The sequence below is a fragment of the Myripristis murdjan genome, chromosome 7 (assembly GCF_902150065.1).
Source record: "Myripristis murdjan chromosome 7, fMyrMur1.1, whole genome shotgun sequence".
Classification (NCBI taxonomy): domain Eukaryota; kingdom Metazoa; phylum Chordata; class Actinopteri; order Holocentriformes; family Holocentridae; genus Myripristis; species Myripristis murdjan.
This window is the reverse complement of record NC_043986.1, coordinates 2,165,279-2,180,257: the sequence shown is the minus strand read 5'-3', so window position 1 is coordinate 2,180,257 and position 14,979 is coordinate 2,165,279. Positions and strand designations below refer to the sequence as shown.

Sequence of the window (14,979 nt, the reverse complement as noted above, 5' to 3'; positions counted from 1 at the left end):
TTATTGATAAAGATTTCTAACTTGAATAATTCATTCATCAAGATCTGATGTGTGATGTAAGTGTTTCCTTATTTTTTTCAGCAGTGAATCAGATTAAAAAAATCTCTAGAACATCTATCATAAAATTATTAGTAGAAACTCACTTTCTCCTTCAGGTACTTGCTCTTATAAACGTTCTTCAGATCTTTCTTGATCAGTGGGCAGGCTGAATCAATTTTGGTGATGATGGCCAGCTGGGGAATTCCTGCAGATACACAACAGGAAACTGTTCAGTCCTTTAAGAATACAGTTTTCAAGGTAACACTGACTAATCTCAATGTGGCACCACAGCTTTACACACAAACTAATGAACATCTGGATGTTCACTGATGAAGATGATAACCATTTGGTTTTGAATGTAAATAAAAATGTTAATAAAACTCAGGAATTGGTGGTGTTTATATGGTATTCGTTTTTTTGTTACACAGAGAGTCCTGCTGGATCTGGTGGACCCATTGCAAATTGGGGCTTTTAATTCAACATAATCAAACCTTTTGTTGTTAAGATACTCAGCAGATTTTTACTTCATCCCAATTGCAAGTAATATAAACAATACATATGTTTGTTGTTTGTGAAAACGGGTCCCACAGACTCGAATACCTTATAAGGGTTAATGAGCACTTTTCCAGTCAGAGTATCTATGAACAGGCCACTCTGCAGAAAGCCAGCAAGATAATTAATGATCCATCACACATTCTGCACAGTGACTTTGAGCTGTTACCTTCTGGGAGAAGGTTTAGAGTTCCTCACTGTAGACGAAATAGATTCAAAAACTCATTTATTCCTATGTCTATCAATTTAGTAAACAAGGTCAGATAGACCAGTACGATGATGATTCGCGTGTCTTGCACAGATGGCACTTTACTTGACAGTTTTTTTTTCTCAATTATTTATTTATTGGTACCATGTTTCTGTACTCTTGTATTATGTAGGTATTTCATGTTTTTTTATGTGGTGCAATATTATATGTTTATGTACTGTGTGATGTGTGCAGCTGCAGCATGGGTGATTTTTTATTTATTTATTTGTTTAGGACAATGCACATTAATCAACATATCAGCAAAAAGCATCAATGTAAATATGCCGGAGTTAGTGCCGTTGCTAAATTTCATCATGTGGGGCCCAGAACAGATTTCTCACTCTGTGAGACAATAAAGATAATCTTGAATCTTGATGTTTGCTCTTACCCAGCTCACTGGCCATCTCTCTGATGTCCCTTATCTTCTTCACAGAGTCTTTAGTCAGTAGAGGTATTTGGTCAGCAGGTACAACACACACCAGAACCTGAACTTTGTCATTTAGAGTTGGTTCTGCGTTGTAATGCTGACTGTCCTCTGACAGTTTAGATCCAGGACTGAACTAGAAAACAAGGCAAAATCCATTTAAGTAATGACGTAAACTGAATTTTTGCTAAATATATTTCTGTCAGCAAAGAGGCTTTCATCCCAAAGCTGCAATGTGTTAATTTTACCTCATAACCATCTCTCATGTGTCCCTCCAAGGCCAGTTGGATGTCCCCTGGATGGACTCCTCTGTCCTCCTTCATCTCAAGACCCATAGTGTCATTGAAGACAAAAGGGTAGAAGTTTTGAGGCTGTCCTTTTTGGATTTTGTAGGTTTTATACTGTAAAACACAGGGATGACAGTGCTGCTGTTATGATAATGCTATCATTTCGTGAGCTTGCACATTTTTTTTCAAAATGTCCCTTGCTCTAATGCTGTGACTACAGTAGCTCCTTGATTCTCTAAGCCCCAGTGTCACAGAATGAGTACGTTTACATGCACACCATGTTCCGGTATTATTCAGAATATTCACAATATTCCGGTTGAACATGTGTCATGTAAACAAGCACCAAACCCGATTAAGGTCATATTCCAGTTGGAGAGAATTCCGAATCAGTGCATCTGCATACAACACCACAGCCCTTCCTCCCCTTGGCAGATCGGATCACAACCTGGTCCTGTTAACCCCAAAGTATGTCCCCCTTGTTCAGAGGCAGCCTGTTCACACCAGGATGGTGAGGAGGTGGACTCAGGAGGCTGCTGAGGCACTGCAGGACTGCTTTGAGACAACGGACTGGGATGTACTCTGTGAGCCACACGGGGAGGACATCAACAACATGACGGACTGCATCACAGAATACATCAGGTTCTGTGAAAACACCACTATGCCAACCCGGACTGTACGCTGCTACCCCAACAACAAGCCATGGATCACCAGCGACCTGAAAGCACTCCTCAACAAGAAGAAGAGGGCTTTCAGGTCTGGAGACAGGGAGGAACTGAGGAGAGTGCAGCACGAACTCAGGGAGAAATTGAGGGGGTGCAAAGAAAGCTATAGGAGGAAGCTGGAGGCCAAACTCCAGCAGAACAATGTGAGGGATGTGTGGACTGGGATGAAGCAGATCACCGGATATAAAGGGAGACAAAGGCAACCATCAGGCAGCCTGGAGAGAGCCAACGAGCTGAACGTCTTCTTCAACAGGTTCAGCTCACAGCCGTCTGTCTCCCTCACACATCCAGACCCCCACACACCCCCACCGCATCCACCCCTCCCCCCTCTCCCCCCTGTGGTGAGCACTCCTGTGCAGCACCTCTCCTCCCCCTCCCCCTCTACCTCCTCCACCACTGAAGACACCAGCACCCTCACCCGCATGACTGTGACTACGGGCCAGGTTAGGAGACAGCTGGAGAGACTCCACCAGAGGAAAGCCGCAGGACCTGATGGTATCAGCCCCAGGATCCTGAGGACCTGTGCCAGCCAGCTGTCTTCTGTCATCCAACACCTCTACAACCTGAGCCTGAGTCAGGAGAGAGTCCTGGTGCTGTGGAAGACGTCCTGCCTGGTTCCTGTCCCGAAGAAGTCGACTCCATCGGACGTCAATGACTACCGACCAGTTGCCCTCACATCTCATCTGATGAAGGTGCTGGAGAGGCTGGTCTTGGCCCACCTGAGGCCGCAGGTGAAGGAGCTGCTAGACCCTCTACAGTTTGCCTACCAGCCCCATTTGGGAGTTGATGACGCCGTCATCTACCTGCTGCAACGAGCTCATATGCATCTGGATAGTGGTGGCAGCATTGAGCACGTTTACATGCACACTTTATTCCTGTATTAACCGGAATATTCTCAATATACCGGTTGCGCATGTGTCATGTAAACACACACCGAACCCGATTAAGGTCATATTCCTGTTGGAGAAAATTCCGAATCAGACCCCTGCCATATGCCTCTTCTAACTGGAATATTGGGGCATGTAAACACCTTAGTCGGAAAATGCCCCCAACCGGAATATTCAGTCACAACTGCACATGCTCGACTCGCAAGGAATTCTGTGGCGTCTTTGTTGCTATGGTTACCTCCAAGCGGGGAAAACGGCAGGGCGAACAGCAGCAAGAGCCAGGAGACTGCAGTCCACCTTCAGCTAATGAAAGACTTAAATATCACGGAGGATATCGATGGGAGAAAACATAGAACTAGCAACAGAAGAAAAAGAAGAAGAAGACGAGGAAGAAGACTTCTTCGTCTGTATTTCCGGCAGACCAGACGCCTATATGTGTACTGCCATAGACATAATATACGTAGACGCCTCATAGGCTGCCGCTGCCTATTGGAGCTGACGTAGCAGCCGGCCGCCATCTTGGATGGGTCTCTAATGCGCTCCCAGTGCATTTATTTCTACTGTATCCCCAACTTTAATAATCCATAACTCCCCGAATTTTTACCCGATTTGCCCACGGTTTGGTTTGTTACAAACAGCAGAGTTTCAGTTATGATACAGGATGCTGTCACACATTAAAAATACGTACTTTCATGCTGAAAGACGTTGTATTATAACAAAAACATATGGTATGGCATATAGATACATGTATAAATGAATTAATTTTATAATTTAAAAAAGAAACAAGTTTGATTGTTCATTTGAATTTATTTCTCTCTCTCTCTCACTCACACACACACACACAGAGGACATCACTGACAGTCTGACCCGTCCTGCTCACTACAGAGCTTTGACCACTCGGTCACAACAAAACCCTCCCGTCTTATAGCAACTTCCCACTGCCTTCAGCCTGTATCACTGGGAAACCTTTAAAAAGAAAAAAAAAAAAAAAACAGCAAGAGTCAAAGAGAGAGAGAGTACCAGTTCCTGCTGTAATAACGTTACATGTAAGTAACGATGATATAATATTATAAATGGTAAAATAACCAAAATTATTGTTCAGTCTTACTTCTGAAAGGTAATCCCACACGATCTGGTTTAAATCCTGTGCCGGTTATTGCAATTATAAGCTGCACAAAATACCGGCATTTTTGCTGGCTCTCCATTGACTCTGGTTGACTCTGGTGCTAGCCTAGAGCGAAGAGACCCATCCAATATGGCGGCGACTCTGCTCATGTTCCAGCACGTCATGAGGCGTCTACGTATATTATGTCTATGTGTACTGCTGCCCCCCGCGGCTGAGTGTCGCATTACATAAGAGAGTGGAATACGCCGAAACACGGGAACATGCCAAGTAACATGTAAACGGAATATTCCAGTTGCCGCGGCGCAGTTACCTTAACCGGAATATTGAGCCGAACCGGAATATGGTGTGCATGTAAACGTGTTCACTGACTGGTCAACCACAATGACCATTTCCAATGTTTTTTTTCTCCTTCCCACTCCAAGCTGTGCCCTACTCTGCTGTAGCCTTCAGCACAGTATCCTGCTGATCTGATTGTGTTGTTACAGTTTTGTCCTCCAGCAAATTGTTCAGGTATTCATTGGTGATTTTGTTGTGTGTGTGTGTGTGTGTGTGTGAGTCTTATCGTCACAAAGGGCTCATAAACAACTGTAATTATTAGTAGGCCTAAATGTTTCTCCTGTGTTTTAAAGTTTGCTTGTAACACAAAAGTTTTTGCAAACACGTTGATAGTCTATTTCATTAAATAGATTTTTTCTCCAAATGGTCTGTTGCATTTTTGTGCATATTTCAGTTATCTGAGGTTTTAGGTATTGAAAACACCTTAAGTCCTGAGGGGTTTGGATAATCAAGGTTCTGCTGCAGTTGCAGTGATGTACTGTAGCTATACTTGGTTTCCACTTTAGAGATGTGGCTGTTGCTTAGTTTATCTGGACAATAAAAGGCATTCATACCTTCTTGGTGAAACTTTTACTGGTATTTGCCTTGACCAAAGGTCTGCCTGTCATTCTGCCTCGTAGGACACTGTTGACAGAGTTGATGAAACTGGATTTTCCAGCTTTAACTGGACCATGAACCAGGATTCTCAGATGCTTGACGTCATTTCTGTGGGGTTTGTAATCCTTCACGTACCGCAGCTCTCTGCCTTTGTCTCTGTTTAACAAAGAAAAGACTTCAGATCATATCATCTTAGATTAGATTAGACTTTGAAGGAATTAGACTTTGAAGAATAATTTTTTGGCAAAATGGAAGTTATCATGATATTGACATGTATGATTCCAGTGAATGATTCCCAGTGTTAAACATGCTGTCTTCACTTAGAGGCTGTTTTTACAGAGGAGGACAGAGGACTGCAGTCTTCTGCTGGGTTGGTTGATATGCTCTTGTCTGATCCAAACTGGTCAGACAGTCGCTGATGTTACTTTAATAAGCAGAACAGGTGTGTCATTTTCAGGGGCCAGAAGGGACCTGATGGAGTAAGAGCAAGTATCGCTGCAAGCCAGGGGTAAATATTCACCATCATGTCAGAACAAACAAACTGAAAACATAACATTTTAGGCCATGATTGCCGGTGCAGAGACATAAAAATCATGTTGAACAATTTCTGTGTTTTTGAAGAGAAAACAGCATTAAGAGCATCCATGGCACCACACAGACAGCAGTTCTGTTACCTCCATGGTATTTCCCTCCATTCTGAAAAGCAAATTCCACATGTTGGTTAAGACGTCAGCAGTGTTTCACAGAGACATCATGCAGGCACTTTCATTCTCTGAGTGATCATTTCATCAACACTGAGTTTTAAAATGTTGTGTCTTACCAGGTATGGAAGAAGACCCTCCCATTGCTAGAAAATAACACATTAGATCAACTTAGATCTTATAGTTGAATTAACAATGTATTCATTGCCTCAAACTGTAATCATAACTCTGAGACTTAATAACTTGACTGAAAAACTTGAATATGTCAAATTGTATTACACTTTAAGCTCAAAATGAGTTGAGAGGATCATGACTTTGTGCATTATCACTGGTGAAAGTGAATATATATGGTACAACATGAATATGTTTCTTTAGTTAAATCCAACATTGTAATAAAAATGTATAAATCTATATTATGTATATATTTATAAATCTCTCCATAAATTTTGGTTTTGGTTTAAAATTCAAAATATTCAGAAATTCAAATCAATTCTTAAAGCTAAGTTAATAAAAGTCACTGATTCAAATGAATTAAAGTCTAATAAAAAAGAGTTTCTCTTACAGTGAAGTTGGAAAGTCACACCAGTTTTCAAATCACCACCGACACTGAAAATGAAAATCAAAGAAGCAGCTTAAAGAAATGATCTGCTGTGTCCAGGTGTCTCTTCATGTTTGAAATGGTCCCATTTCCTCAGTGACTGAAGGTATTAATCACTGCATTAATATGAAGACAAAACACTGAATTCTAACAATAGAAACAACAGCACGTCTGTCTGTGTTTTACTACAAAACCTGAGGAGAACAAACTGAGAAAAAACCAACCTGTGCTGCTGTTGAGACGAGAGAGAGTGCAGGGTGTGGATCACGTAGCTCTGCCTTCTCACACTGTGGTGAAAAGTCTCGTGATTAACAAGAAACCCCCGTTTCCTGTTGGGTCACAGCCCGACTCACTTTCAGTTTCACTGCAGAATGAAATGACTGAGACACTGAGAGGGAAACTAAAGGAGAGTGTAAACAAAGGAGGGGAAAGGGATATATGGTGGAAAAAACACAATTTAAACACATGAAGACATAGAAATTCAAACAGTCATGTCCCTCAGTCTGAGAAATGTATTTGCTCATATTTTAGTAAGAAGCCTCCTGCTATATCAGATACGGCACTCCACACACGCTGATCACACACTGCATGTAGGGCACCAAGTGCCTCGTGGGGCACCAAAAAAAAACAGGCTCATGAAAAATCATCATAACAATAGTAATCATAATAACAATATATTTAAAATAAAAGTGTGTAAACTTTACACACTTTTATTTTAATAGATAGCATAACGGAACAAACCAACTTCATGGTCTGCTCCGTTATGCTTCAGTGTGAGGTTTGGCAGAGCTGTGTTTGGACATGGCCTCGAAAAGGCATCAAGAGTCGGGCGGAAAAGAGGAAAACGAAGAAACAGTGAGATGATGCTCGCCTGTCACTTGCAGGTAAGACAATGTCTTAAATAACAATTGTTCATTTTGTAACATTTAGCCCTAGTATGCATGTCTATGCTCATGCCAGGTAATACTACCGTCAACAAACTTTGGGGTTAAGGTTAGCTCCCACTAGCCATGTTCAGACTGAAGTGTTGCAAATAATTGATGCTGGGCTAGCTAGTTATTTTTAGTTATGGATATGGATATGGATTATTGAATGCAATTCATCAAGGTCACTCGGCTGTTTTCAGTTAGCAATCGGTGCATAAGACTAGCAATCCTTCCTCAGATTGCAAGGGGGTTGTTGTTACACACAGTCGCAGCAGTGATACACACACACACACACACACACACACAGACACGCACACACACACACACACACACACACACACACACACGCTCGCTCCCTCTTGTACGTGCACTACATGCTCAATCACACACACGCAGTCACTCTCCTCTGAGCTCTTGCTTGCTCTGATTGAATTGAATCTCATTTGCGGGTGTCAGGGAGCCGCTGTCAGTATGCAGGAGACTCCCGGAAGTTGAGATGTCTGTATTTGGCGTTTGTTATGTACTATGAACCCATGAGTATGTAATTGTGTAATGAAAGAAGTAACACTGCAGGAGATGCGTTCACAAAATAATGAGTTGATGAATGGAAAACGGCTCCTGGTAACCTGAACTTTGATGAAACCTTACAACTGAACATGATGTGATACGCCAAGCCGACATTTTCGAGAGGTTCATAGGCCAAGAGCGACATCTGCTGGTGAAACTGTAATTTGAAAAATCAATCTTAACGTTATGTATCCTCGTATTTATTTGCAACTGTTTCGAAAATATTAATATTGAGAAGTTATTTTGGAAATCAAGACAAATGCACTGACAAATACTAAATTATTGTTCATTTTCGGGGGGGGGGGCACAAAGCATTTCTGCTTAGGGCACCCAAATGGCTAGTGCCGGCCCTGCTTGTAGGACGTTGTCGACAGAGTTGATGAAACTGGATTTTCCAGCTCCAACTGGACCATGAAGCAGGATTCTCAGATGCTGGACGTCTTTGTAGGGTTTGTAATTCCTCACACACTGCAGCTCTCTGTCTTTGTGTCTGTTTAACAAAGAAAAGACTTCAGATCATATGATCTTTGATTAGATTAGACTTTGAGGGAATTAGACTTTGAAGAATATTTTTTTGGCAAAATGGAAGTTATCATTATATTGACATGTATGATTCCAGTGAATGAATTTCAGTTTTAAACATGCTGTCTTCACTTAGAGGCTGTTTTTACAGAGGAGGACAGAGGACTGCAGTCTTCTGCTGGGTTGGTTGATATGAGGGATGAGCGAGTACACCACTATCTGAATCTGCATCTGTATCTGTTCAACCATCTACATTATCCATGTCCGTATCTGTACTCAGAGCATGCGGGGCCTAAACCAGAGGTGGGTGGGGCTTAAACCGGAACTGTGCAGGGTTTGACTGGAAATGGGTGGGGCTTAACCAGTACGTTATTTTAAGCCTGAAATTGATACGGGTTGATCAGAAGTTGCTATATTTATGGTTTATTGGAAAAGTATTTGCAGTACAGACTCAGAAGCTTCAGATCAATGTTTTTGATCACAATAGTAAAGAAACCTTTTACAGAACAAGTTTTTTATAAACACAGAACATGAATATTCTTAAGTGCATCAATGAATACAACACATGCAGTAGGCAATTATGAAGTACTAAGTAAAATGCAATGAACAAGTTTTCATACTCAACATAAATTTCGTTTTTTAATTTTAAATTTTTTGTGATCAAACAGTGTGATTTTTTTTTTTTACTACCTAACGTTGTTGTCAGGGAGAGTTTTTTTTTATTATAATATTTATAATCCTACTGTATTTATTTTTGATGAACTACAGTGAGAAAGTGTCTGACTCTCAACTGCATGCAGCCAAAATAAAATAAAGTTGGCGTTATTAACAGTTTTTTTTGTTGTTGTTGATATATCGCTTTAGATAGATAGAGATAGATAGATACTTTATTCATCCCGAAGGAAATTCACAGTTTTCAGCAGTATCCACAGAGTACAAGATTAGGTAAATCAAAAATAAAGAATAAGTAAATCAAAAATAAAGAATAAAAGATGACCCTCGAGATCTAAAGATCTAAGTACCCAATGTGCAAAAAAACAATGTGCAAAAAACCAATAAAACCAGTGTGCATCGATGTATACAATGTGCATAGATGAGGGCAATGTGTAAATTTACAGTATAAACAGATGATAAATAAAAAAATAGCACCCAGATGATAAATAGATGATAACACCCCCCCCCCCCAAAAAAAAAAAACAAAACAAAACAGTGTGCATCGAATACTTTACACTTACCGTGACAAGCCCTAACCTTTAGGAGCCGCTTACCGCTGTGTTCCGTTGTGAGTGTGCCTGATGTCGTCACATAAAACTGAACTGAAAAGTGAACTGGAGAGTGTTTTAGTCTAGATGGACGAAAACACATAGGGTGGGTTTTTTTTTATTGGGACCTGTTTTTTCTAAATCCTTGAAGGGTGTATTTTAAGATTCTGCCAGGTACCAGGCTGAAATAATATATAGATAGATTTATTGGCCTTCTCCAGGATAATTGTTTTCATTTCCGTACAGCCACGAGGATTACACAGACAACATTACTACACAAACACATTACAGAGAGAACACCAACCAATACAATACCATACCAATACAATACCATAAGCACATACCCGCCACCATACATATACATTTCGCCACAGCTACAGTCTTTTCATTTTCTTGTTCAGTTCAGTTATGGCATATGGGATGAAACTTTTGTTGAATTTTATTTTCTTCCAGGCCAACGACCTGTATCGTTGGCCAGATGGAAGGGGTGTGAAATATGAATTAAGTGGGTGACTGGGATCAAGTGCTATGAAATGTGCTCTGCGTGCAGTGGCTGTGCTGTTGAGATCTGAGAGGTTGGGGGTGGGGAGCCCGATGATCTTGGCAGCTTTGTGTGTTATCTGTGTGAGTTTGTTTCTGTTGGGTGCTGACAGCATGTTAGAGAAGCAGGGGGAACAGTAGAGGAGTATGGGCTAATGTCCCATGGGGTTCCTTTTTAACCCTTTCTTACACATATCCTAACCAAAACCCGAAATAGAAAAAACAGAATAGCATAACTTTTGAAGTGCTCATCATAAAGAGACAAATGAACACAGTTTTCCATACAAGGTTAACCAAAGGAATGCATTAAAATGCTTATTAGAAAGATTCAAGCACATCCTGACTCGATTTCTTGATATTTCAATGGAATCGTGCACATTATGATACAAGCATGAAATCTGGCACACTGTTAGAGCATGCGGTAAGGATAATGTTTGGCTATTGGGCCATCGCCGTTTTGTCCCGTGGTAACCGTGGCAACCATGTTTCAAAATGGCTGCCACCTGCTGTGATTTTACCTGTAACTCAGGTTCTAGACCACCTAGGATCTTGATCCTGGTGGCTAAGCCTACATTTTCAAGGGTGAGGAATACAGTGGTACTATTTACAACATGCTAGCAACTACCTAACTACATATTTCTGGCATTCAGTTAATTAAATAATAGTAAAAACCATGAAAATATGTATTTTGGTAGAGTATACTGTACATGTTTTCTAAGATGTTGACAGATATGCCATGAAAAGTGTGTGCTATGGCAATGGCCAAAGTGGAACTTTACAGCAGTACAGAGACTGGATACCATTTAGCCTAAAGGCATATTTCATAAAGCCAAAGAGGAAGGAAAGTGTGACAAAGTTACATATGATGACACAGTCCACCACAGTAGCAAAGGGCAGTGCACTGAAGTGCTGCCTCGGCACATTTGCATCTTCCACAACACCCTTTTTGTAACCACAGTGGAGGAGGTTGCGACATGCCAGGCTTGCTTCTGGTTGTGTGGTCCAGTCAACTTCCCGTCCCCCTGTCAGAATCAGAAACAACTTTGTTGTCACATGACACATTTTACAGGTGTAAAAAAGAGGGCTAAATTATTCATTCATTCATTCACCCGCCTGTGTCCTTCCTCTTCCACCCCCAGTCACCTGGGGAGGGGAGTTCAGGGACTGCAACCACAGCCTTTCCTCAGCAGTGACCAGCTTGGTAGACTGCCATTGTCACGGGGGCTGGAAGGTGGAGGACCCAAAAGCAGGAGCCACAGGCAGAAAAATGCTCAATGAAAAACAAAATTTAATAAAGAAACAAAGGCAGGCACAGAACAACACAGAACAGAACTGAACAATACAGCACAATGAACCGACGAAGAACAGAACTCAAACAGGACTTAAATACACAAGAACTAATCATCAAACAAGACACACCTGGGGAAGGGGATCAGAACAATCAGGGATGATTAACAGACACAGGACAGGTGTGGCACTGGGAGGAGCAAACAAGACACAGGTGAAATCACTGAAAGAACCAGGCAAATGAAACACAGGAAACAGATACAAACAAAACCATGACAGAAACACATGAAACAGAACCAAACAAAACACAAGCAACACGAAACCATGACAGAACCCCCCCCTCAAGGGACGGCTCCTGACGTCCCAAAAACACTCTCAGGGGAACGGGGATGGATGGCCGTCATAAGACGGGGGGAGGAGGAGGCCAAAACAGGGCTCAGAGCTGGACTCTGGTGGAAGGCCGGAGGGCAGATGACCACGGGCGGGGCGGTGCTCGGACGGACGGCCAGGGCGCGAAGAACCAGGCACGGGGCGGTGCTTGGGCAGACGGCCAGGGTGCGAAGAACTGCAACCACAGCCTTTCCTCAGCAGTGACCAGCTTGGTAGACTGCCATCCAGTTATTATGAACTGTGTGTCAGTGATGGTGGAGAGACGGTTACATTGTTTGAAATGGCTGTATCTTTTTTCGTATGTAAAGGAGGCCGCATTAGCAGCCAGGAATCACAGAAGCAGGTGTTCACCCAAAAAGGTAGAACAACGGATGGACCCCCCCCCCCCCCCCCCCCCCCCCCCAGCACAAGCAGCACTACATACAAAGAGGGCAGTCTACCAAGCTGGTCACTGCTGGGAAAAAAAACACAATTTAAACACATGAAGACATAGAAATTCAAACAGTCATGTCCCTCAGTCTGAGAAATGTATTTGCTCATATTTTAGTAAGAAGCCTCCTGCTATATCAGATACGGCACTCCACACACGCTGATCACACACTGCATGAAGGGCACCAAGTGCCTCGTGGGGCACCAAAAAAAAACAGGCTCATGAAAAATCATCATAACAATAGTAATCATAATAACAATATATTTAAAATAAAAGTGTGTAAACTTTACACACTTTTATTTTAATAGATAGCATAACGGAACAAACCAACTTCATGGTCTGCTCCGTTATGCTTCAGTGTGAGGTTTGGCAGAGCTGTGTTTGGACATGGCCTCGAAAAGGCATCAAGAGTCGGGCGGAAAAGAGGAAAAAGAAGAAACAGTGAGATGATGCTCGCCTGTCACTTGCAGGTAAGACAATATCTTAAATAACAATTGTTAATTTTGTAACATTTAGCCCTAGTATGCATGTCTATACTCATGCCAGGTAATACTACCGTCAACAAACTTTGGGGTTAAGGTTAGCTCCCACTAGCCATGTTCAGACTGAAGTGTTGCAAATAATTGATGCTGGGCTAGCTAGTTAGTTAGTTGTTGTTACACACAGTCGCAGCAGTGATACACACACACACACACACACACACACAGACACGCACACACACACACACACACACACACACACGCTCGCTCCCTCTTGTACGTGCACTACATGCTCAATCACACACACGCAGTCACTCTCCTCTGAGCTCTTGCTTGCTCTGATTGAATTGAATCTCATTTGCGGGTGTCAGGGAGCCGCTGTCAGTATGCAGGAGACTCCCGGAAGTTGAGATGTCTGTATTTGGCGTTTGTTATGTACTATGAACCCATGAGTATGTAATTGTGTAATGAAAGAAGTAACACTGCAGGAGATGCGTTCACAAAATAATGAGTTGATGAATGGAAAACGGCTCCTGGTAACCTGAACCTTAAGTGCTCTGCCATCAGGAACTACGTACTTAGGCTGAAGTTGGGTGGATTCTCCATTCATGTTGATAAATTAGGAAAAACAGCAATGTCCAATCGGTTTGAAAATTGACACACAGCTTTTTCCTCCATTTTTTCGTATAGGATAATAAAATAATACCGTATTGACCCGAATAAAAGACGACCCTGATTTTAAGACGACCCCTCTTTTTCAAGACCCTTTTTTGGAAAAATACTTTTTATATGGACATTCTGCCAGGAGCGGACTTACCATTAGGCAAAACTAGCCGGTTGCCTAGGGCCCCAAGTTCCTGAGGGCCCCATAAAACTCCTCATACACTTATGGTTAATACAGTTATTACTTATTTGCGCACATCAATTATGTTTTTGATTAAAATACTTTCGCTAAAATGCCAGTAGAATGCTTATCGTATTATGTGTGTCTCGGGGCCCCTGTTTTGTGTGTTGTCCTCTCATCTCAGAGGGCCCCATGCCTGCCTTTGCCTTGGGTCCCAAATTTCTTCAATCCGCCACTGCATTCTGCGACACCAGCCCATGCTAGCTTTAAACTCAGTGCGGGGTATGTTGAGCTCTGTGGCAGCTTCAAGTGCTTTTTGCTGCATCACAGCCCTCGTAACGGGCAGTCCTTCACTACGTTTCTCATTCACAAAATCGCACACCCTCCTGTCAATCTTGTTGAATGACCAGTTTTTGGACCACGAAAAGTCCTCTGGCTGTGGGCATTTTTTAGCTCTTCTTTCTGAGACCGCCACCGTCTCACATTGCACTCAGGGCCAGGGTTAGGGGATCTTTATTTACCTTGACAGTTTCGGAGGTAACTTCAGAAAGCGTCCAACTGACAGCCGGAGCGGCATGTCAGCTGGCTGCCACATTCAACCGGGTGGCGGCGCACACCGGCCGGCCCACCTGATGCCGGCCTGTGCCTCGGTCGGCACCGAGCCCACCCGGTCAGGTCTGCCGGATCTGACAGGTGCGCTGCGCACACAGACTGCCATATATACCTTTCATCAGAAATCAACTTTTGTTCATACGCGGTTGCAGCAGCACCATGGACAGCGACACAGACAACATGGTTGATTATTGATTGCGCGACGCGGCCATTTGCTGGTAATCGCGCTGCTCATTAATCGATTTTGTGGAGGCAGGAGGAAAGTTGCATGATTTACGTTGTATCCAGGGATGGACTGGGACAAAAAATCGGCCCGGGCATTTTGGACCAGACCGGCCCACCACATTCGATAACGCACACCTTTCCGGTCTTTTTGCTCTCTTAAATGTGTATACCAACTGTGCAACTCTTTAAAACCATAATGCCATGCAGTTAGTTAGCTGTCATCAGCAGTGTTGGGCACGTTACTTTGAAAAAGTAATTAATTATAGTTACTAGTTACTTCTACTAAAAAGTAATTAATTACCAGGAAAAGTAACTATTACGTTACTTTTTAAAAAATTGTTCAAATATGTCAAATTACTTGGCTGCCCCAATCATACTG

At 42.4% G+C, this 14,979-nt stretch overlaps 1 protein-coding gene and 1 long non-coding RNA gene across 2 annotated transcripts in view; both read right to left on the bottom strand.

Moving 5' to 3' along the window:
• The window catches only part of LOC115361792 (interferon-induced protein 44-like), a 343,479-nt gene that overhangs the window by 229,619 nt on the left and 98,881 nt on the right, over nucleotides 1-14,979 (bottom strand). The gene's annotated exons all lie outside the window — the stretch shown is intronic.
• On the bottom strand, nucleotides 5,772-6,825 carry LOC115361799 (uncharacterized). Its single transcript, XR_003928447.1, has 4 exons — nucleotides 6,741-6,825; nucleotides 6,481-6,524; nucleotides 6,038-6,064; nucleotides 5,772-5,913 (listed from the first exon to the last, which is right to left on the bottom strand). It is a non-coding gene; the product is annotated as an uncharacterized LOC115361799 (long non-coding RNA).